The sequence below is a fragment of the Lactuca virosa genome, chromosome 5 (assembly GCF_052849685.1).
Source record: "Lactuca virosa cultivar CGN04683 chromosome 5, Lactuca_virosa_CGN04683_v6, whole genome shotgun sequence".
Lineage (NCBI taxonomy): Eukaryota > Viridiplantae > Streptophyta > Magnoliopsida > Asterales > Asteraceae > Lactuca > Lactuca virosa.
In genome coordinates this window covers 121,370,550-121,387,104 of record NC_136430.1, presented here as the reverse complement: position 1 = coordinate 121,387,104, position 16,555 = coordinate 121,370,550, and positions in this window count along the sequence as shown.

Below are 16,555 nucleotides of genomic sequence, written 5' to 3'. Positions count from 1 at the left end.
TACAAAGAGAACAAGTTCATTGACACAAAGAGAAAACAAGTTCGTTCCTACAAAGAGAAAACAAGTTCACTGCTACGACAAGTAAATAAGTTTCCAATAATAAAAGTTCGTTGCTATAATGAGAAACAAAGTTCATTGCTATAACTAATAAACAAGCTTGAAACCTACAACTAGCATATAATATTGATATATGAATCATAAATACTAGTTAGAAGATTACCTCTTTGTTGTAGGTTGTAGATATTGACCTTTTTAGAGCCTAGCACCTCAAGTGTGATGCCTCAAATGTCTTACAACAAACCAAGAACAAAAGGAGGAACTTGAGAGAGAGGTTTGGAGACACAAAAATCGTCTAAGGCTTCTTAGAATGACTAGTGCACGATTTTTGGCTTAGGGGCTACATATATATATAGTGTAGAATTCCAAGGGTCATTTGTAAAGCCTAATCCATACACTTATGCTTATGATTTATAACACATATGGAATAACGTTTCGTGGACTCTCACATAAACTTAGTCCATCATTGATCAATAGCCCAAACCATATGTATCATTGATTTACATAATCAGTCCCCATTAATTTAATTAGTCTCTTTTGATCACTAAATTAATTCCAAAATAATTCTTGATCAATACTAATTAAATAATATGATTTCTCAATTAATATATTATACTTATAATATATTAATAAATCACACATAACCTCTTTCTCAAATATCCATCCTATCAAATTGTTCCAGAGAGTTACAACCCAAATGGACCATGTTTATATCGGGTCAAGTACATACCAATCATAGTTATGGGCTTAGACACCTAATCCAACAGTCTCCCACTTGGATAAGTCTAATAACTATTATCGCAAGTACGACTCCAAAATCCGATTACCAGTCGTAGCTCTCAAAAGATCATTGTCGAACTCTGATCTTATTAGTAACGCGTCCTTTTTATAAAGGGATCATTTATTCCTCCATTATATATATCGTATGAACTGAGACATGGATTGTAATCATTCTGTTTGTTCATATGTTGTTTCCCGATTTCCGATTTATGACGACTGACAACAGACTACAATTGAACACATCAATTTAGTCCTGGCTTGGCCAAGTGCTTAGGGTTGTCATCACTAAAACATCGAGGGGTCCACATATATCACTTTTATCCCTCATAGGGTAAAAGGAACGGATAAACTTCAACTCATATGCTTGCTCTATTTCCTCATCAAATCACACATAATGATTCATTTCATATCACCAAGTTACTGGTGCGTTTACACATCATCAATGTGCAGTCGACTTGTGAACTGCAACTATATGTCTCCGTTTCAAGAATATAATATATTATCGTCTCATTAATCACTCGTGATAAAATCCATGAAGTGATTCAAATGAGCGTGGTTTTAATCCAATACTCAAATCTTATTACAGGAGCACTCGTTAATGTTTGTAGCAAACTTTTGCTATGTCTAACACCTTAGACAATCTTACAAAAACCCATTCATGATTGTCTAAATTCAATACCTACTTCCAAAGTATGATCGATTGTGGATGGTTTGAATAATCTTATTATTCGGGAAGTCAAAACATGCAAAGTTGTCACACCCCGAAAGCGACGGCGGAGCCGTAAACTCATTTGTGGGGTGTGGTCTTTGGATCGTAAACACCCCTAAGGGTTTACACTTGAGGAGTAAACTCCATATCAAGGCTCAACACTCCCTATATGCAACCCGTATCACTCCTAACACTTGAATTAAGGTGTTTTCACACATCGGAGTGTATTATCTTACTTAATTAGTGGTTCAATGTCTAATTAGATACAATTATGTATCACTTCATGTTACCTAGGACCCTTGCATGTGTTCAAGTCCTAAGTTGTCTCCTAGCATCCTAACTGGCACACCCACATCAGGTGAGTTCATACCCCTACACTTTTTCCAAGTTTTTCTTGTTTTCACGGGGGGAATACAAGCAAATCATAAAGGTTTTCGTAACATAAAAACTGATGTAATTATATGATTTTCTGACAAACCTTAGATATTGTATCCCTTTTGTAATATGCGGAGCATAAGGGATGTTTTCTGAATATAATTACATAGTTTTCAAAACAGCGTGGAAATTCGTCAAACCGTTCAAATTATTATGGGAATAATTTGGGATCTTTACTTCTTGTTCTACGGATTCAGATTTCATGCAAAGTTGATATATATAAAATATGTCTGATTTAGTTTATTCATGTTTAATCTAGAGTATCATGCTAAATAATTACTTGTATTTAATTATTTATACTCTACTATGTTCCAAACGATTTCGAAATTCGATGACGATCAATTATCCCGTGAATTAATTAGTACTAGCTTCTGAGACTTGTCTTCATTATACCCTTCGAGGTACCAGTAAATCCTCTCCGGAAGTATAACCAGAGTCTCCTGGAGGGAGAACGTGAAACTTGTGGATAGATCTATTCGGGACTGACAATCCCACACCTAAAATGCTAGCTACAGTTAGGCGGGTATGCCTGGGCTGACAAATTTTGGAAATCGAACGACGCCTGAAGAATGTCAAGGAGGTCACAGGTCAAATCAGTATGGTTATACGACTCACAATACATATTAAACAAACTAACTTTGGTCACAGATTCCTTTCTTTCTTCTATAATTTTATGTATTAAAACTACCTACTTTCGTACTGGAGGGAAATTCCAGGATCATAACTTATGGTTTCCTTAACTTACTGATGATTAGTCAGGGTTTTATTATCTTATGGAAATCAACTTACATGTTAGAAAATATGGGATTTTCTGGGAAAACATGCTTATGTATTTCATAACTCAGTAAATATGGGATCTAATTTATGGTTTGGTCTAGGCTTTAATGTATTTTGGTTAAGTATGAGTCTGTAACAGTGTTTAAGGGTTGTTTGTTAGGTTGTTGGACATTTTGGGTGTTTACGACCGTAAACTGTGTTTACGGCCGTAAACACGTTTACGACCGTAAACCCTGTTTACGGTCGCAAACCCAGTTTACGGTTCAGGTCTTGTATATATAGTGGAGGTGTTAGTCATTTGTCCGGTAGTTGATGCCATAGAGTCCTGTCAAGTTGTATCAGACGATTTTCTCAATATAATCGTATGCAAGCTTGATTTCTTTCATCTTATTCTCCTTATTGTGATTGATTATTGTTTAACTACTGGTAAAGATCCAGATTTGGACCTTACAAGTGGTATCAGAGAAAAAACCGGTGTTGAAACTACTTTCAATCGATTTTTTGGGCTATTTTCGGGCTATTTCAACCATTTCTTTGAAGATCGAACCTGCTGTGTGTGTTTACGTGGTGAAGGGAAAGTGATTCTACTGGGAAATCGTGTTTCTGAGGATTTCTATGAGTTTACTGTGAACCGTAAACTCCCTTTACGGTTGTTGAATCAACATCATAAACCGTAAACCTTGAATCTTCATAAACCGTAAACAAGCCTTCAAGAACCGTAATCTCAAAAACCGGAAACTCTAAAACCATAAACTCCAAAACCGTAAACCCTGTTTACGGTTGTAAGCTCTTGAACCATAAACCTAGTTTACGGTCGCAAACTCTCATTCGTAAACCTAGTTTACGGTCGTAAACACTCTAAACCGTAAACTTAATTTTTTGAACTTAATTTGCTTAATTTCAAATGGATTCTCAAGGTCAAAATCATTTCCATGAACTTGACACTGTTATGGGCACCACTACACGAATTCCAAGATTGATGTCTACGGATGGCTTCCCCGAATGGAAGTATAGGATTAAAAAATACATCAAAATGAAGGACTTTAAGGTGTGGAGAAGCTTTCTTAGAGGGCCTGTTAGAATCACCACGACAGTTGCAGGACTAGTAATTGATAAGGAGGTTGAAAATTACACTGATGAGGAGTTTGAGAAAATTGAGGAACAAGAAAGGGCATTGGCTACTTTAACCATGGCATTATCTCCTGATATTGCTCAAGGATTTCATGAGTACACTTCAGCCAAAGATCTATAGGAAGCCCTAATTGAGGTTTATGAGGGAAATTAGGATATGAAGGAGAGTCGCCAGGACATGTTGAGACAAAAGTTCAACATGTTCAACTACATTCCACGAGAGACTCTTGAGGCTCAATTGCAGAGGTTCACAACTCTCACAACTGACATGAACATATCTGGGACTTACCTGACCAAGTCAGAAATCAACAAGAAGCTTCTCAATGCTCTTCCCAGATCATGGGATATGAATGTTGGCGTAATCAAGAAAACTAAGGATCTGAACCGTCTCACTCTTGCTGAAACCATGGCAGTCATCAAAGCTTGTGATATTGATGACAAACAGAGAGAGATAAATCATGTGAGCTCATATTTTACTGCAAATCTTGGAATCTCCTCCAACAGTGCTCTATCCTCAATCGTATCCTCTTTAGGTCAAGGGTTTGCTGCTAAACCACCTCAGATTCAGACCTTAGCTACTGCATCACCTATTCTTCACCCTCCGCATCAACCTTTTGTTTCCCCACATGCTGCTTCTTCTCCAAATGTGCCAACTGTAGCCTTTTCCTCAAACTCTAAAGAAACTGATGAGAATCTGGCCCTTGCTGCTGGGATGGTTAACTGATACAATGCTTTTGTAGCTGGAGATCTTCCCCCCAACTGTCATTCGCTGACTTGGATCAGATTCATCCAGAAGACGTGGAAGAGATGGACATCACGTGGCAGATTGCTATGGCTGTTTTCAGGGCCAAGCAATTTGCTAAGAAGACTGGAAAGAGCAACTGGGGCTTGAATGCTGATAAGAAGGTGGGATTCAACAAGATCACACTGAGATGTTTCAACTGCCATGAGCCGGGTCACTTTGCTTGTGATTGTCCAAAGCCAGATTGCAGGGTCAACAACAACAGAACAATGGTAGCAGTGGGAAACAACCGTGACGGTGCTGCAGCTAATGGTGAAACTGCTATGGTTGCTCAATCTTTTGACTGGGAGGATCAAATGCATGCTTTGAACCTCTCAGGGCCAGAAAATGCTCACCTAGCCCAGATTGATGATGCTGCCTTGAAAACTGATGAAGCTGATCCCGAGGTAGAAATGATAGAGCTGCAGTTTGCTTTCATGGCGTCTACCTCTTCCGAGCCCAAGAAAAGCGAGGTAAACCTTCCATCTTGTTCTTTTGCATGTAAAGAATATGTTAAAGTTCTTCGTGATGAAATCCAATTGTTACGTAGAGAGGTAGAGGACCTTAGATATGAGGGATACCAGCTTAGGAAAGGACAAAAGCCTCTTAAAGCCCAATTAGAAGCTAAGATAAATGACTTTAGAAGAGTCCAGGTAGAGTACAGTGAGAAATGTGAACTGTACAATTATATTAAAAGGCAAAATGATGCGCTGACTGCCGAGCTTGATAGATTAAAGAAAAGGTTTGATTCTGCAAACTTTGCTTTTCAAAAATTTGATGGATCAAGCGAGGTAGTCGCCAACATGATCGATCACCGCATGGATTTTAGACGTAATCAGTCTAAGGGTTTAGGATACGATAGTGTGCCTCCTCCTTATAATCACACATATCAGTATCAACCCTTATCCAAAGAATGAGATTGCCAACGAACCGTTCATGGTTTACGGCAAGCCATCTGGTTTCACTTCAGGAGGATTTATAAATGTTGAAAGTACTGCCGCTTCTACTTCCTCTGCAGATCAATCTTTAGATCAGGCGAAGCATAGAGTTGGTGTTTCTGTTTCTGAGCCAGAACCTGATGTTTCTGTTCCCAATGAGCAACCTTCTGATGATACATCTTGTGATGCCTTTGATGCTTTTGCATCGGATCATGTTGAGTTAACTTTTTTTGACATATTTGATTATTTGTTTGAAAATAATGATTTTCCTGTTTCTTGCACATCTACTTCAAGTACAGGTAAAGTAGCAGAGGATGAGAACAAGGAGAAAACCACTGAACAAACCAACATCTCCTTGAGCCTTGAATCTGTTGCTTCGAACACAGTTGCTTCTAATCAACCTGTTGTTGAGAAGTACATGCCACCAATTCCAGTGAAACAGAGTGCCTGTTGTTACTGTGCGTGTGGGAAAATCAAGAAACAAGGCAAGGATACGCCACCAGGGGCAGGAAGAAACACCTTCACAGTGAAGAAAAAGACATATTTCACTGTGGAACACCTGGACACATTGCCAGAAATTGTCCAAATCACGCATACGTTCCCTACCATGCACAATGGTGGCAGAACGCGCCAAGAGGGAGATATTCCAAAAGAAACCCCTCGAGGTCACGTTCAGACCATGATGACTGGAACGCGCAGAAGAGCAAGAATCAAACTCCAAAGGATAAGAATCAAAATCCCAAAGTCAAGAAGGGAATGCCGGCCAAGAAGCCCAATCCAAGAGATGCTCCAATGAAACAAAGACCGGTTACGTCAAAGTCATCTCAACGGCCGACATCAAGATCAAAAGCAAGTACTGAGCCACCCATCGGATCGGAAAAAAATGGGTTAAACCCAACTACAAATGGGTTCCAAAGGATCATTCTCCCAAATATTCTAACGATTCTAATATTTCTTCATCTTCTGTTTGTGATAAACAGGATATGTCATGGGAGAGAGTACTGTGCAAGGATGATAAAGGTCGACCCAGTTTCAAAACGGACTGGGTTTCAAAGACCAACTGATCCCGCTCTGTGTCGGAGCAGCTATGGAGGCATATCATCAGACTTCGGTTTGTTGGTAGTGGCTCTTCCTGGCACATGATAGGAGACATCTCTCAACTGTACAACACTCAGAACATTGTTTGAGAGTATGTGTCCTTTGCGGGAAAGGAAGAAAGGAAGGGATCACACATGGGGTTAGTGCTTGATGACATGAAGAATTTTCGGATCTGTTCTGATACTATGCATGCTGTTCTCAGACCTTCTAGATGCAAATTCAATCGGTGACTTACGGTTTGAGTTTGCTTCTCTATACTCATGAGTTTTTCTTAATCTGATTCGCTTTAAAGACTAATTTTTGTTTTAGGATAGTTTAAATTTGCGCATTTACTTTCGTTTCTCTCCCATGCACAAATTTAGGGGGACAAATAAAAACAAAATAAAAAATTAGAAAGTTTTAAATCAGAAAATCCAAAAATATGGTGTTATTGAAATGTGCTTGAGGGAGATGTTTTGGGAAGTGATATTATCCAGAATGTGATAACAGGCAATCTGAGTCTGCGTAACGTACCCAAAGTTGAAGGGTCTATGCTCTGGTTTGATGCGTCGGTAGGCACAAAAGATTGTAAATGGACTTGACTAGGCAGAGCTGAACTTAAGAAATTGTTAGACATAACATATCTTGACCTATTTAGATCCGTTTAGCCTGACAATACGACGCTCAGATAGGTTGAGCAGGGAGATATATATGGGAATCTACTCGTCACATTAAATGAACTCGTACTTGGAACTGTGGTTTAACTTTTCCTCGATGTGCGGATTCTATCCTTAAATCCAGTATTGATGGGGCGACTGGTAAATTCCGATAAGTTAGGTCTGTAGAAAATTGTTTTCTTTCTCTTCCTATCTGTCAGTCATATGTTGCATCCTTTGCGTGATTGGAAGAGATCCGACCTGGACTGCAACATATGCAAATCTAATTCTCTGCATATTAAATCTATGAAATTCTTCCCATCTGTTAGCCATATACTGTCTCCTTTGCGTGACTCATAATCCGACCTGGTACACAGTATATGCACCATTCTAATTCTCAATCCCTCTAAAACTATAATTAAGAATAATCTAAATCTATCTTCTCTCTTAATGATTGTCTGCTCACCCGATGTAAGGAGTACTCTGGAAGTCTTTCATTACTGGGGCATATCAGGAAGCGGGAAACATGTTCCAGTACAATTAACAATTGAACTCTCAAAGATTGTCTATAGATCTCACTGCTCAATTTAGGTGGACAACAATATCCCTGGTCGTCGTCAGATGAATGGTCCTTAAGATATAGTATGTAGGAACTTAGGATCAGATATAGTATCTAGGAACTTAAGTTCACCTTGTCTTGTAACAAATAGTATGTCCTTAAATCTGTCATAATTTTTCGTGTTTAAGTGGACCACAATACCGGCGATCGACCAGACAAAGATGTGAAGATAGAAGGTACCGACAAGTGGATTAAGGCTGTCTAAAAACTTTGATCCCAAATCACTCTTAAAAGTTAGATATCATTTTATTTTTGTTAAATTTGTTCATAGTTTCTTCTAATTTAAATATTAGGGGAGAATTAAAAATTTTAAAAACCAAACAAAAAATCAGAAAATTAAAAATCGAAAAATAGTGTTATTTTTGTTTTATTTCTTTTTCAGAAAATATGAAAAATCCAAAAATATTTTTGTTTCTGTTTTAATTTGTGTGCTAAGTTTTCTTTTAGTTTTGTTTTGTCTTGAAAAGTGATTTCAGGTATAGATAAGACTCATGGAGTTTGTGTCGAAGATTTCTGAGCCAATGCTTCATCCGTGAGCATCGAAGAATTCTCATTCGAAGGAGCAAGAAATGAAGACTATTCTTTTGTCATTCAATCTTTCAACCCCAGAAGCAAGGTGAAGCTGAAAAAAAAATGAAGAATATGTGACGGATTGCATTGAAGCCTCCTCAATCAGTCTGCTGTTATCTTAAACATGCTCAAGTGATCCAGAAGATTATTTCTCTCTGAAGTTCCCTCTAAAGATTCTCAAGCTGAAAGCACCAATTTTCAAGAATCAGTACGTCAAGCCTCCTCACCCAATGTGCGTTAAATGTCAAATTCTGAAGAAATGCCCAATTGCTCAAGATGAAGTCAATTATTGAAGATTCATCATGTTCATCTTGAAGCTGTGAAGAATTCGAAGATTAAAGCTGAAGCCAAAGCTACCAATGAAGATTATCAAGAAAGCCAACTACTTTTTAGGGGGAGCTTGTTGGGTCATTTAAGAAAAGAAAAGAAAGCTATAAACCAAGGGGGAGATTGTTGGGTCAAAAATATGGTTTATACTTTGCTTTTCTAGGAAATTGTATTGTTATATAATATCGTATATGTGTTGTGAGTTTACGACCGTAAACAGAGTTTACGGGCGTAAACACGTTTACGGCCGTAAACCTAGTTTGCGGCCCAGTCCAGTATATATAAGGGTGAGGGGTGTGAGGAATAGATTGATGAACGTGAGAAGAGAGGAGAGCATATTGTAGAGAGAGAAACAAGAGAGAAGAAGTGTGTGTGAGAGAATCTATTGTATGGAGCATCAATTCATATCATCAATACATTAGATTCAAGTTATTCTTCTTCTCCTTCTCTTCTATTTGATCTGACATCATCCGTTTGACTGGGATTCCGCACCATCAAACGGATCTGACTGATACACAAGCAGATTAGGGACTTACAGGTTTTCCTTACAAAACATGCTTATGAACTCACCAACTTTATGCTGATATTTTAAAACTGCTTGTATTCTCAGGTTCTCGTTAGACAGATATCTCGTTACTTTTGGAGAAGACGGAGCGTATAGAAGTCTCGTCTTTACTTTTGTTCGTACTAGTGTATATATAAAACATATATTACTTTGCTTTCAGACAAATGTAAATGTTCTTATGTATTGCAATGGTTGTGTTTACTATGCTTACTATGTTCAATGGTTGTGATCCTACTGATGACGTCCTCCACCCCGAGACGTTTCCGCCATCGGTTTCGGGGTGTGACAAAAGTGAAACACAAGAATAATCGAATCCAATATGGTCTCAAAACTTTTGAATATAAATAAACACCTTTTATTTAATCACCACATTGATTACACATTATTCATTGTATAATGTTTCGACTAATCAACTTAATACTTTAATTAAAACAATAGTTATCCCATGCTCCAAAAATGCATACTATGTTTACCTATGGTCCTTTCTTTGTAAAATAGATCAATTGAAAAACATTTCAGTGATGCTCATTTCACAATTCCAAAACTTTATTACAAGTGTAAGAATACCAAATTCTTGTCACTAGTAGAATGTGTTAGATTCTAAAATATTATGCAATGATTTCGTTTGTAATGTCGAGGTACAAAAGTCACAGAGACTTTGTCAACGATATTACAAAGTATTCCTTTGGAGATTGTCACAAGAACAATTCAATGGAAGGGAAGTCTCACATTCAAAGTAAATTCCTTTGAACATCCTTCTTGCATAAAAGTTTCTAACCTACACGTAGATTCTTAATATCCATCTTCCATTATGGAAATATTTCCACATTTGCCATATGACAACTCATTATTAATAGAATCCTGTCTATTCATAATAATGTCAATATGGTCTATCCATTACTATACTTCCAACTGTCCTTAAGCAACCAATCCTTGGCGAACCTTAGATCGTCCTTGATAGTTGTTTACCTTAGTCATATCCGGTTGTAGTCCTTTTCCTTCTTAATGTCCTAGGCATTTGGAAAATTAGAACACGCAAATATTATAGCATATGCAATCGATCCTATACCCGAAGCATATGGGATACGATTCATAATGTCTTACATAAAGACATGATACTTGACCTGTCTCTTTCTATAACATTTCTATATATAGAATTCTCAATGTTGAAGCATTTCAACATGAAATTCATATATACTCATGACTAAGTTTGATTAATACTTCAATCTAAGCTTTTAGATTCAAAATAAAGTATAAGTATCCTCTCCCTTACTATAGCGAAACAACTTCTCAGACTTTGCAACTTTGCAAATTAGAACTTTGTTTCCTATAAATAGCATTGCTACCTTCCAACACTTAACATAATAATCATGTTCCCACTATCATGATAATTATAATCTTACCAGCATAGCACTTATGCTCCCACTAGCTTTGACATGTACCTAGAAATCAGCTGGACTTCTAGAGATCAATACTTATTGACTTCCTTACCAAAGTTCAGATTTCTGATTCGATATGCTTCAATAAGCCTGTATCTAAGCTCATTCACCTTTTATAAGAAAGCTCATATGTGTGTCTATACTATTTCAGAACTTACGACAGTAAGTCCCGAATGTTCAAACTATTTTCCATTTCTCACAATTCTATCTTTGAAGAGGGATGTCGTAATCATAATCGAATGTGGGAACGCAATTAACACAACTGCTATCTTCTCAAAATCTACTTAGTGAAAGTGTTTCCTCACGATCATTTTCATGAAATTGAGAGAAACCTTATGTCACTTAGATTTTGTGGTGTATGTGTTTCTATCCATGTGAATTTGTCATTTCCAACCAATATTATATGATAAGGTCTATCACAATTTCATATGGAATAAACTTGTTCAATCTTAATTTCTTGCCACTTCTAACTCTTGAAAACTTTTGGATTCCAAACTTGATGACAAGTTTTGTAACTCCTTAAAAAAAACTTTTGGGTTCCAAAACCTGAAGACAACTTTTGTAACTCTTCAAACCTTTTGGATTCCATAACTTATGAGTTAATATTTTTTTATGAGTGAGACTTTTCATGTTCCATAACTTGAGGACAAGTTATGGAACTATTCAAATAACATTTAGATCAATTTTAACTTATAAGATTATCATATATTTTATCATTGATCTAATTTAACTCATAAGGCAAGATAATATCAAATCAACAATTTACAATTAATTTGCTTATCATATAAACTAACTATTATTTTAAAATTTTGACAATTATCTTTTAATTGGATGAGGATGATCACTACCATATCAGAAAAATAAGTTTTTATGATGTAAAACAGTTTGTGGTAATGATCCTAATCCAATTCAGGCCAAAAAAAAAACCCGAAAAACTGCCAACATATGATCCAACTCGTCGAGTTGGATAATGGACTCGTCGAGTTCATCACTGATAAACATGGACTCGTTGAGTTCATGTATGGACTCTATCTCCAGAAAAGTCCCAATATTTTGGGGAAATTTTTAATAAAGTCTTAAATTTTATTTTTTGAATAAAAGTCCTGACTTTTTCACCTTTTGAATAGTAAAGCCCAAGAAACCGGCTAATTTATTCACTTTAGCCATTTTTGACCTGTTCAGCAGGTCATGGGACCATATTGTTAATTTTTCGAAAATAATGGGACTTTTTTTGCAGATTTCTTCAAAATTTTTATGTAATGTATAAACATATTTTTTACATATCTATATCTATTTTTACGTATTTTTGTATTTTTTATGTTTTTATATGTATATATTTACGTATATTAAATGTATAAACGTATATTTTTACTTGTTTATATGTATTTTTTAACAATTTTACATATTTTTTTATGTATTTTTATGTGTTAGTTATTATGTATTATGTATTTATATGTATTTTTTAACAATTTTACATAATTTTTATGTATTTTTATGTGTTAGTTATTATGTATTATGTATTTATATGTATTTTTATATATTTTTACGTATTTATGTATTTTTTTAAATCTTTTTATATAGATGTTTATGTATTTTAAGTACATAAACGTATTTTTTACGTATTTATATCTATTTTTAAGTATTTTACGTATTTTATTATGTATTACCTATTTATGTATTTTTATAAAGTTTTTTATATAAAGCTTTTTATATAATTATGTAATTTAAACGTACAAACATATTTTTTATGTTTTTATATGTATTTTTCAAGTATTTTACATATTTTTTGCGTTTTTTATGTGTTTTTTTATGTATTATGTATTTATATATATTTTTGCATACTTATGTATTTTTTTAGTTTTTTATATAAATGTTTATGTATTTTTATGTATATTAAATGTTTAATTGTATTATTTTTACGATAAAAGTATATAAAAACGTAAAAATAATACAATTAAACATTTAATATACATAAACATACATAAACATCTATATAATTAAACTAAAAAAAATACATAAATACGTAAAAATACATATAAATACATAATACATAAAACACACAAAAAATATGTAAAATACTTAAAAAAATACATGTAAATACATAAAACAATACGTCTATACATTTAAAATACATAAATATACAAACACGTCTATATAAAACACTTAAAAAAAGATATAAATACATAATACATAAAAAATATGTAAAATACTTAAAAATAGATATAAATACGTCAAAATACGTTTATACATTTAAAATACATAAACATCTATATAAAAAGCTTTAAAATACATAAATACGTAAAAATGCATATAAATACATAATACATAAAAAATAACACATAAAAATACATAAAACAAATATGTAAAATGGTTAAAAATACATATAAATAAGTAAAAAAATATGTTTATACATTTAAAATACATAAAAATACATAAATATAAACATATAAAAACATAAAAAAAAAATACACAAATACGTAAAAATATATATAGATATGTAAAAAATATGTTTATAGATTATATAAAAATTTTGACAAAATCTGCAAAAAAGTCCCATTATTTTCGAAAAATTAACAATTTTGTCCCATGACCTGCTGAACAGGTCAAAAATGGCTAAAGTGAATAAATTAGTCGGTTTTTGGGCTTTTTTATTCAAAATGTGAAAAAGTCAGGACTTTTTTTATTCAAAAAATAAAATTTAGGACTTTATTAAAATTTGTCCAAAATATTGGGACTTTTCTAGAGATATCCTTATAATATAAGATAAAATCAAATTTTTATTTATTTATAAAATGCAGAAATTTTTTTCCTTACAATGCGAGTACAAATAAAAACTATGTTACTGCATATTTCTAAGCAATCTAACATAACTCCTAAGCAGCAGCTCAAAAATCTGATTCGCGACCAGACTCAGCTTGCTTCTTCCTTTAAGCTTCCTTCGATTCTACAAAACATCAAAATGTAATATTATCACATCATATATTAAGAATCTACAAATAGGAACTTAATAGAGTTAGATAGTGGACCTACCTGAAGCAGAGTCATACATTTTAACTTTATCATCTTTGTGGTCCTTCGAGTAGATACGACAGCTTCGCATCCAATGCCCCTTCTCATGGCAACAGAAGCAAACAGACTCTTTTGGAATGGCACACGGGACGATTTCAGACTTAGCCTTTCTCTTTACCATTTGGTCAAATGGTTTGACCTTGGCCAAACCCTTTCCATTGGGAAGAGAAGACTTTTCTAGACTTCCAATGTTTCCATTGTCAATGTCCATGGAAGTTTGGGAAGTAGATATTCCAATCAAATTTGCTTGACCAGTGCGCCAAATCATTGCTGATTCAGCAACAATTAGCAAATATGTAAGATCGATAAGGGTCGCGTCATGATCTGTCACATAGTAGTATGTAACAAACTCACTATATGACTTAGGAAGTGAATGAAGAACCAAGTCAACAGCCAACTTCCTTGGGAAAACGACACCCAACATTCCCAGCCTGTCAATATGCAGCTTCATGTCCAAGACGTGAGCACATACAGACTTTCCATCTTCATGTTTGCTTGCCAATAGGGCTTGAGTGACCTTGAACTTTTCAAGTCTTCGAACATGTGGGTTAGGGAGAACTATTGGAGGAGGTGGAGGAAGTGAAGTATGATATTGTGGAATATCATCTTCATGTGGAAAGCTTTTTCCAAAAGATTCGGGAAGACCATAGTTGTCAGAACTAGACATCTACATGGGAGAAATTCAAGATAGTTGATTTAAGTCCTTAATATAACACCCAAATGAAATATTAAGGCTAGGACCCACAACAATAATTCACAATTCTAAAGAGGGATGTCGTAATCCAATTGTAAAATATTTGAAGGTAGGTAAATGACGATTTACCAATTTCCACCATGAAAAACAAAATTGAACATTAGGTTTTAAATGAATTGAAATTCCTAGATTCTTTGAGATTCATTGAACTTTTCAATTGCATGTTTAATCTCGATTATGCCCTTTAAGTTTGTGACTGGGATACCGAGGATCACAAACAAGGAGTGAATAACCATGCAAATTAGTTTGCTACTCTTGATGTCATTAATAACCTAATCAATGTGCCGGTTAACCACACACGCTCCATTGATCAATGATAATTTACGAGAAACCCATTTCCATCCTTCATTAGTCCACATTAGTGTGTCGGTTAACCACACACGCTCCACTAACTGACCAATAAGGTCCAATGTGCAATTTAATGGGTTAGCATCAAATTCACATTTTTCCCAAGTAACTAATATTGGGAATTTATTAAGCATTTAGTTACCTGGTATTTCATTATACTTATAATGTAAGTTTGGGTCGCACCCCAAAACCGGAACGACGGAAACGTTCTGGGGTGGAGGACGTCATGTTTAGTATCACAAGACATTTCATTAGAAAGAAAGTGTTTTCAAAGTATGTGATTCACATAATTAAGAATGCATAGCAAATAACAAAAAGACATGAAGCTATACTGCTCCATCTTCTGAATCCCAGTGCGCGAACCTGTCTACTGGTCTCCTGAGAATACAAGTTATTTTGTAAGCGTAGATCAGCATTTAAGCTAGTGCGTTCATAAGATTTAAGTGATGTAGCAAGTAGTAAGAAAGTTGTAGAAAGTTATAGTAAGTTGTAGTAAGTTCTGTTTAGAAAATTTTGACTGTTCCTCCAGAAAATCCTATATTTCCTGCTTTGATGAAAGATAAGTAAAAATGACTCTATAATCCTTTCTATGAGTATTAAATGAATACAAGTTATATAAAACCCAGAGTAAACAAACAATCGATTCTGTGTATCTGCCCTAAGCCCACAACCACACTAGGAACATGAAATGAGGCGAAAGACACACATCTCATTGTTTGTTAGGTCATCGTTGTATATAACCCTGGCGTATTCACATGGTACTCACAGAGTTAACTGTAATTGTTCCTTTAGTTTGATGAAAAGATTCCTTAAGAAAACCATTATTTCTTATAATAAAAATGGTAACCACAGTGGTTCCTTCTATAATCACTTAGTTTATACTAGCTATATATAATCTAATATCGAACAGATAGTTAATTGTGTGAGCCTGCCCTAAGCCCACAACCAAACAAGGAATCGGGAATGAGGCCGAAGGCACACATCCAACTACCTATCGGATATTAATTATATATAACCCTGATGTATAAACTAAGGTATTATAGAATTAACCACCTAAGGTCTTTTAAGTTATACTGGTTTAATAAAAATGGATTAAACCCTTTACTGGTAAGTTTCTAGTTTTGTATACCAAAAGTTCTTTGTTTGAAAAATATGATTTGTACTAGAAAATGGTGCATTGAATTAGTGTCCTATGACTTGGCCCATACCTGGTACACCTTATGATTACTTAGGGTATACGGAAACATATATATATATATATATATATATATATATATATATATATATATATATATATATATATATATATATATATATATATATATATATATATGTATATATATATCTAAGATCGGATAGATAGTAGGCAGGGTGTATCTGCTTTAAGCCCACAACCAAACTAGGAACAGGAAATGAAGCGGAAAGTACACATCCTACTACCTGTCGGATCCGATTAATATATATCCCTGAATGCATACACTAACGAATCATAAAGTTAGCATTATAGGCCCCCTTTCTACTGT